This window comes from Xenia sp. Carnegie-2017, unplaced genomic scaffold, assembly GCF_021976095.1.
Source record: "Xenia sp. Carnegie-2017 unplaced genomic scaffold, XeniaSp_v1 HiC_scaffold_2, whole genome shotgun sequence".
Taxonomy (NCBI): domain Eukaryota; kingdom Metazoa; phylum Cnidaria; class Anthozoa; order Malacalcyonacea; family Xeniidae; genus Xenia; species Xenia sp. Carnegie-2017.
The window spans coordinates 1,441,554-1,451,162 of NW_025813482.1; the positions used below are offsets into that span (position 1 = coordinate 1,441,554).

At 33.1% G+C, this 9,609-nt stretch overlaps 2 long non-coding RNA genes across 2 annotated transcripts; one reads left to right on the forward strand and one right to left on the reverse strand.

Annotated features, from left to right (window-relative positions):
• Nucleotides 1–6,824: 6,824 nt before the first annotated feature.
• Nucleotides 6,825–8,752, forward strand: LOC124440137. The gene is made up of 2 exons (XR_006946573.1): nucleotides 6,825–6,933; nucleotides 8,070–8,752. It is a non-coding gene; the product is annotated as an uncharacterized LOC124440137 (long non-coding RNA).
• LOC124440138 lies at nucleotides 7,013–8,589 on the reverse strand. Its single transcript, XR_006946574.1, has 2 exons — nucleotides 8,517–8,589; nucleotides 7,013–7,536 (listed from the first exon to the last, which is right to left on the reverse strand). It is a non-coding gene; the product is annotated as an uncharacterized LOC124440138 (long non-coding RNA).
• Nucleotides 8,753–9,609: the final 857 nt, after the last annotated feature.

Consider the following 9,609-nt stretch of genomic DNA (forward strand, 5'->3'; position numbering starts at 1 on the left):
GTTCTTTGGACTTTGTTGATCTTGAAACCCAATAATTGTCTAAGCAAGCTATGCCTCTGGTTTCAACTTTTTTGACGTTGAAAGATTTCACTGGATGACTGTTTACTTTAGACATTTTGTTTTGGTTAATGCAGACTTAAAAGTACCACGAAAGGGGAAAAAAGATGCAAATAATCGTAATTATGTATGAAAATTTACACTTTTTAATCCTTATATATAAAAGATTCCTTACATGTATAAGAACATAATCAAGCGATTACTAACCTGTTGCTTCTGAATATTTTGGATTATCAAAATCATAAAGTTTTATTTCTTTATACCAAAATGCAACAGCCTCTAAGCAAAGCAAGTCTATGTCTGTAATTGTCGGGGTTTCATATATATTTGAACCATATTCGCCATGTGACGGATGCAATAGCTTCTAAAATGTTATATTTAAATTTTAGTAGGTAATGTTCCAGTGCTCTTATGAAAACTTCGCAATTGATTTCATATACGAAATGATATGTGCAACTTATGTGATATTAAAACACTTCGTATATGAAATCAAATGTGAAATTTTCCTAAGGGTGGCGTCACCAGGTTGTTCAGATTGAGGGGAAAAAATGCAATCGCTTAAGAGAAAAAAGCTCAAAAGGAGTAAGGTGTATGGTAAAATTCTCTTTTATGATAATGTAAAAGTAACGTAGAAGGGCAGCTTTCCGTTAAATATATTAACAACTTCATTTCATCGACATCGATACATGATTGTTGTTTATATTGTTGACTTTGTTATGTTATCGTTTACAAGAAGCATATATTTATTGGCCTATTCAAAGTTGGATTCATTGTATATCCCCCATTTCTTATCACATTTAAAAATCCCAAAATTGGTTTTCGGAATAACAGATGGGGGGGTGGGGAGAATATATACTTTTGTAATGAGACAAGAAATCCAATGAAGAAACATCTTAACGCCACATCGAACAATTAATTGCTACTACAAAATTCAATGAGATGGCAGCTACATGGGTCCAGTCAATTAAATTTTTACTGATTAACGAGCACAAGTAAAACATGTTGTTTTAGTGAATTACAAGGAAAGACTGCTGGAGATTGAAAACTCTTGTCCATAATTTCTTGATTTTCAGACGAGCTGAAAAATTGGTTATTGCTTGGTTTTTTTGAGATTTGGCAGGCTTGTCTAGTAACTGTAGTAATGAAATAGTGTTGCTATATTACTTGTCGGATCGTAAGATGGCCAGCCCAGGCTTGACTTTTCTCCACCAGCTTTTCTTCCCATTCTATTGGTGGTGAGTTATGAATTATTCTTAAAATATTATGAAAAGCAATGCAGCTTTTTTTGAATTCTTCACTACCCCAGTTTTTTAATTTTTCCAAGCCTAAAAGAAACCAAAATTTAGCAAAGTAACACTCAAGTCTGTTTTCTTGTTAATTACACTTTAGGAGAAACTGGCAAATGTCTTTTTCCCCACGACGTTTTTATTTTAATATTTGAACCCTTTCTAAGCAAGATTGAATATTAACAAGAAATAACAAAAAACAAGTAAGATACAAAAAATTTAGTAAATTATAATAGTATTCTCTTGCAAATGCTTTAAATTGATTGGCTAAGCTACTCGCTATCTATTTAACAAATAGATTACATTTAACCTTTGTCTATATACAGCTGTATATAGATACGCGGGTATGGTCTCATTTTGATCTTATCACAATTTTTGTCTGACCCGTGTATAGACTGTATGGACAACGGTAAAATGTTATTTATTTGTTTTAAATAATAAAATACGAGCAGTTTGTTTTCTTTGTCCCCAAACACTTGGAAAATTGAAAAATCATGACTTTGCAAATTTCACGCGTGCACGATCTATAGGATTAAAGAAATAGTATTGGCCAGCTTACTCACGTGATAAAATTTGATTGGGTGACAGAATAAACAAGCAATGACTGATCAATATTTAAATTATCGACGACGAAGTACAAATCAACTTTTGAAAACTGAATTTTTTATTTTCTTTTTGGTAAAATACATCAACTGCTTCAACTACATGTTTTAAATGCGTTCATTTGCGAAATCAGGTATAAATGCAAGTAAATATTCAAATAAATTCAATTCACTTTCAAAAGAATTCAGTAGGGCACAGCAGAATATATGAATATGTTATCATCCCCAATTAACGTTTTATTTATCCCTCTGCCAGTATCAATCTACCACAACATTTAGGTTTACTCACTCTCAATTTTCATGATGCGATAGTTGATTTGGATCATTCGTCTTCGTCCTCATCAACTATGATCTCATAGAAATCTCGAGCTCGTAAGGTTATTGTTAATTGGTCTTCCACAAGAATTGGTTTTGTTTTCATTCTATTGGTAATATTTCACAAGCTATATTTTCTTGGAACTTCAGGTAAATCAGTCGGTAAGGCTTTGACAATGCAAGAAAATACTTTTTTGAAATAATTTTTTGTCTTTGTGATAATGGCGGCTAAAAAAGAAGCAACATCATAAAAAAAGGATGTCTACACATCAATCTCCGTTTTTCATAATCTCCTAATGGTTTGGAAACACTTTCCAAAAAATTTTTGAATTTATAAATGAAGCCAAAAGCGTTCAATCAGAATAAAAAAAATTGATACCTTTAGCACAAATTACAGATTGATAATCTTTTACACAATGATGGTTTCTTCGATTTGTAAGTAAATTAAACAAATATCAATGTTATGAACGAATAAGAATGTTCAAGCAAGTAGTTTTTAGCTTAATTTAATTGAAATATACAACCCTGTTTACCCGGTGACCAAACATTTGAAAATCAAGACTAATAATGCCGAGATTATCTTGACGACAGTATGGTTGGTAAATGAATTAAATTCAAAAGAAACTGGACCGTATTGTATTGAATACAACCAAAATTTTATAAACAAATTATTAACGTTTATTGTTTTCTGTTTTTACCGAGATCATGTTTTTTTAACTAGTATACACTGACACTTAAAAACAAAGTGTCAATGCTGAAATTTAGCTCAACAAATATGTGATCTAAAAAATACCCAAAAAGTAAATCTGTTGGCTTTACCAATCTTGTTCAACTTTTTATGTTCTTATATATATATATATATATATATTATTATGGATAATATTCCTGGATAAAAGAGCGCTCAATATTCTATATATTAGAAGAGCGTAAGATAAAATGAACTAAAATAAAATAAAATGGACAATTGTTTGCTGTCGCTACTCAGAGTTTCACGCCGTAGGGCGATCTTCAGGCAACTGACAGATAATATTATATTTGCTGACTATATACATCGACTAAAAGGCCGACGTGACAACGACTGACAACAACGAAACAAAAACTTACATAGGTGTTACTGCATGCGCTTTTAAGACACGATATCGAAACCACATTAAATCAATTACGAACATTAAATACCGCAACGAGACAGAACTTTCTAAATACACGTGGACACTGAAAGAAAACAAACGTAACTACAACATTAAATGGGACTTCATCAAACAACTTCCACCTCCGAACAAAAACCAAAGAACCTGCCGTCTTTGCCTTGAAGAAAGGCTACTTATCCTGAAAGGACGTAAAAAGAACATTTTACGCATGAGATGGAAAGCCCACTTCTTTCTCCGCCACACTGACGACGCTATTCGCACACAAAGACCGCACACTTATGGCTTAAAGACAAAACGAAATCCACCACCAGTCCCATCCTTAAAACCTTTTGAAGACGACCTTTCCCAGTCAATCGAAAACATCGAGTTCCGCAACATCCACAACGATTTTCTAAAATCATTACACAAAGACATGAGCAAAATCAACGCATCAAACAACATCTTCATCTTCGCCGACAAAACAACAAACATCTATGAAATGGACGCCTCAAATTACAATAAACTACTAACAGACAATGTGACAAAGACATACAAACACACGCAAGAAGACACTGTAGAAGAAATAAATTCCGAACTAAAACTAATCGCTGACAACCTAAAATCGCCGACCGAATAAACTCCATGAACCATACTCCAGCATTCATATCTTTAAAAGACCACAAACCAGACTTTGAAAACAACCCCAAATGCCGCCTCATCAACCCCGCAAAAAGTCACCTCGGAAAAGTCAGCAAATACATCCTAGACAACATCAACAACATAATACGAAACGAACTAAAACTAAACCAATGGCGCAACACAACAGATGCTATCACTTGGTTCAAATCCATCACCGAAAAACAAAGAAAATCATTCATATCATTCGACATAGTTGACTTTTACCCATCGATCACCAAACACCTACTGGACAAATGCCTAGCGTGGGCAAAACAATACACAACAATCACAGAAAAAGACCACACCATTATAAAACACGCAAGAAAATCACTTCTTTTCCACCAAAACAAATCATGGTCCAAACGCAACGCTACCAACACGTTTGATGTAACCATGGGCAGCTATGATGGAGCGGAAGTTTGCGAGCTTGTAGGGCTATTCTTACTCGACCAACTACAGCAGCGGTACGGAAGCAACGTCGGCTTATACCGTGACGATGGCCTTGCAGTCATAAATACGAAATCTGGAAGACTCTGCGACAAAGAAAGCCTCTCACACCTATTTGACGAGCTTGGACTAAAATCACAGCGATGACAAACCATGAACGCACAAACTTCCTTGACGTAACATTTGACCTTAGCAACGACACCTACAAACCATATAGAAAACCCAACGACGAGCCCTCTACATTCACAGATCTTCCAACCACCCACCATCAGTATTACGCCAACTACCCACATCCATCAACAACCGAATTAACACACTCTCATCTGACAAAGACACCTTCGAAAATGCCGCACCAATTTACAACCAAGCTCTTAAACAAAGCAACTTCACCACCCAACTCACCTTTAATCCATCAAACATCAATGTAAACACCACGTACAACAGAAAACGTAACGTCACTTGGTTTAACCCACCATACAGCAAAACGTAAAACTCACATCGCCCATGACTTCCTACAACTTATCGACAAACATTTCCCACCAAATACTATACTCTCCAAGATATTCAACCGACACACAATACGCGTAAGCTACAGCTGCGGCGAAAACATGAAAACTTTCATAACCAGACACAACAAGACTATTTTAAAAGACTTAACCCAGACACAACCCAGAACAAGAACAACCCACCAAAGAAATGTAACTGCAGACAGAAACATCTATGCCCGACAAATGGAAATTGCCTGAAACCCAACGTGATTTACAAAGCCGACGTGACAACGACTGACAACAACGAAACAAAAACTTACATAGGTGTTACTGCATGCGCTTTTAAGACACGATATCGAAACCACATTAAATCAATTACGAACATTAAATACCGCAACGAGACAGAACTTTCTAAATACACGTGGACACTGAAAGAAAACAAACGTAACTACAACATTAAATGGGACTTCATCAAACAACTTCCACCTCCGAACAAAAACCAAAGAACCTGCCGTCTTTGCCTTGAAGAAAGGCTACTTATCCTGAAAGGACGTAAAAAGAACATTTTAAATAAACGTTCCGATATGTTTAGTGCATGCCGTCATGTAACTTAACACCTTTTAGTCGATGTATATAGTCAGCAAATATAATATTATCTGTCAGTTGCCTGAAGATCGCCCTACGGCGTGAAACTCTGAGTAGCGACAGCAAACAATTGTCCATTTTATTTTATTTTAGTTCATATATATATATATATATATATATATATATATATATATAGGTTATTTGGGAAAAGTAATAGTAGGGAACACCACCCAGGTTAAAGACACATTTCTATCAGAAACTTGTGTAGTGTTACCCTCCTCTTTAAAAATGTACTAAAAGCGTACAAATTTCAGCCGAAACTATATGGTCTGCCACTATTGTTATTAAGAAACCAAAGTAGACAGTGGTAAATAAAGATAACTTAGTTTAGGTCATGTGACTTTATCTAACACCATACTGCATTCCCTTTAATTCTGCAGTTAAAACAAATTGTAGCATTGACCAACAACGACAGTATATCACAATGTGAAAAGCAATTTTTTAATGTAAATACAATTGTCCCAAATCAACAAAAATTTGATGTTCTACAGCTACTCTCCAGATATGTCAGAAAACATCAACCTTATGTGTACAAAATATTCTTTAGTCTCCTTGATACACAAAAATACCTCTAATGAATTGCGTTATTATATTTCTACTTTGCTTTAAGATTTTCCTAATTGCAGTTGAAAAAGTTTATCCAAATGTTATCACACTCTTGACATCGATTTGTGTTGACTTAATCTGCCGACAATGATTTGATCATTAGACATGGATGATAAAATGGAAAATATTGAAGACGAAAATAAATAAAAAATTATTCATGCGTAATTTTACCATTGCTAATCAAACCAAATACGTTAATTTAAATACTTTTAATACCTGATGTGAAAGTGCAAAGAATTACTAAAACGCAGATGAGGCTGAAAACGACGAGAGATTTCATTGTAATAGTTATTGATTTAATTGTTTTCGAAGTTATCCAACTTGTTCTTTGAATATATATAATTGATATTTAATCAATAGACTTAAAAGTTACAGGTAATTTATTGTTGTCAAATTTATTGCAATTGGTTGGTTAGCAGTGTCTTACCTGAATAAAAGACAATGCTCTCACGACTCTTATCAAAAACAATGTTTAGTTCTATAGCAAATGTGAAAAATGAATAACGTTCATTCATATAGGTATCATTAAGTTGCACACTGATAGCACTCCTCTTTGTTTTTCTACTTAGGTTACTAAAATTGAATTCATAGCAATTTTATATCTTGTAAAATAAAAAAATGTTCGGGAGATTTTGGAATCCGTAATAACGAAGAAATCTTCATGATGAAGTAGCTGATGGGGGTGAGAAACGAGATGACAAGTTCGACTTTTTTTTCTAATAATATGGGTAGATGGAAGAGAAAATGTTTGGGACTTCAGGTTTTGAAGATTTTCACAATTTTTGATAGTTCTAACAATATGACAAAACGTATAACAAAAATAATGCTTTTACTCGATTTTCTCATTTCCGAGCAATTTTGATTGCATCGTCTTTCAATTGTTCAATTTTCAAGTGTCTGAAAAGATTTCGTCCATCTTTTTGTTGCAGACATTTCATGTTGTAAATAACTTCGTTTGTTTTTTTTATAGTTCTTTTGCTATCATTTGTACACTCTTTAACTTTAAGGACATTGAGTTGATTTTTAATATGCATCTTCATCATTGGAAATAAAGGCAAACTCTTTATTTTACCAATTAATACAATCTATCCATCCATGGAAGTTTTATGTGAAGACAATTAAAGCGCTATTTGTAAAAATAAAATAAAAAAATTACAAAATTCATAGTCTAATCAAACTTTTTATGCTACCTAAACTGTATTTATACTAAGAATAGATATAGCTAAGCAAACGCGCCCTTGATTTTTTTATTGCAATCGCCACGTGGATAACTGTAGGGTGTCATCTAAATAAACACAAAAATCAAAGAAGGACTTAAAGAATAACATAAATAAGAATATTTGTACTATGATCCTTCTTTCCTTTCATTTGTTGTTTCGATTCTGATTATATGTGAAGAATCTAGCAAACGTTTAAATAAATAATTTAAAAATCATAACAGACTATAGTCTACAATATACATGCACTTTTCAATTCCATTGGAAAGATTTTAATTCTTCATTAAATATTCATATGATTATATTGAATAGTATTGCTTCATTAAAGATATTTTTAATTCAAAATTAAGCTTCTGTAGTTTAATTTGTACACCTGGACTCATCAGATGAGAGTCGACACTTTTCAGCTTAATATTGACAGTTTTTTTGTGAACTATCCGTATTATTAGATATCTTCGCTTACTATCAGAAAAAACACGTTTATAAAAGTTAGTGTACAAGAACAGATTTTCTCGACTGAAATAGGGCAACTAATGATATTTTAGCTATTTGTTTCGCCTAGGATGGCAATTGTTGTAAAAAAATTTTCATATTTTTGCAGCAGTCTAAAGACGCACCAAGATAATCAAAAAGTTATTCTTCTGATACTGCAGGAAATATTGACACGCCAGCTGAATAGTTGAAATTCTATTTCAAGACGCTCTCATGCGCTATACTTTATTCCAATCATCTATAAATTATATCCCTACTGAAGAAAAAATGTAGGTATTTTGAATAGACATAATTCTAAAATAGATCAATATTACTGCATACATTATTTAGTATTCTCATTTTAGTACACGAAAAAAGATTGGATTCTTCACAATTGTCATTTCATTAGTCTTTTTAAACATAGTTTACTGAAAACATGGCATGAAAGAGCTTAACATTTGAAATTTAGATAAAGAAAATCGTTTTTGTACATGATAATACCCTGAAAAGATACACGTGTTGAATGGCATCATTGTCTGGGTGTTATTGTGTGCAGACTTGAGAACATGTTTGTCACCTGCCATTATCTTTTCAATTTTTCATTGTGGAAAGTGGTGTAGCTGGTGTGAATAGAAATGAAAATGTCCTTCTAAAAATGACAGTATAAAGTGCTTTATACAATTTACTATAGTTCTCAATCGTTGTGCATGTTTATAATAAATCCTTACCTTTTTTTAGCGTAATACTGAATGATAAACACCTTTTGCACTTGCTGAAACACTCTCTAATCACCAATAAAAATTTTGTGCAATAAACCTCTCACTTGTTGTCAGTAGAAAAACTAAAATCTTCATCTTGCTTGTAATAGGTTTAACAGCATGCATACTATTTTTTATATACCTGTGTCTTGAATTTTCTTTCGTGTGTTTGTGAATTACCACCTGCTGTATGAATAAATAATTGTGGTAGGTCGTACGATCATACGATCAGGGATGTATTGATAGTGAACTGGTGCTGTTCTTTGAATTGAAAAATTGCTTTATTGACAAATTTTCTAATTTTTCTGATTCTAACAACGTTTTCTTCTACTTCAAACTTGTATTTCGGCAATTACCAGGCATGACTAACAAAATGTTGCAAGATGTACAGCCAGTTGATCTAAATGCTATAAATCAGAGTACCCTTAAATGTTAAAGTTTTCTTTGCCACATGTCAAGCAATAATTATATCATGAGCATTTGGGCTGAATAAGCTGCTTGAATTTTTTAATTTAACGCATCTTTCAAAGAATATTTCAATCAACGCTAGCATGTAATTAGTGAAGTAGATAACGAAAAATGCTTATGATCACGGCAGTGTTGGTTTCCCTCGCAAAGCAGCAAAATATAGCAGTCAAATATGAGTTTCTTATTCATAGCTGCAAACATTTTTAATACTTTAATTCTTTCCTCAAAAAAAAATTGAAATGCGTTTGCTGGTGGCAAACAACTCGTCAAGCGTGCAGTTTGCACGCAATGATACCATGAAAAGGGCGACATTGAACACGTGTATTTTCTGGGTATTATATTGTTAGAGATAAACATTGAAATTGTTTTGTATAGTTATATTGTTATGTAAAACAAAGTTCTTTTTATTGTTCAACTGTGGTATCTTTTTCTTTAGCTTTTGCG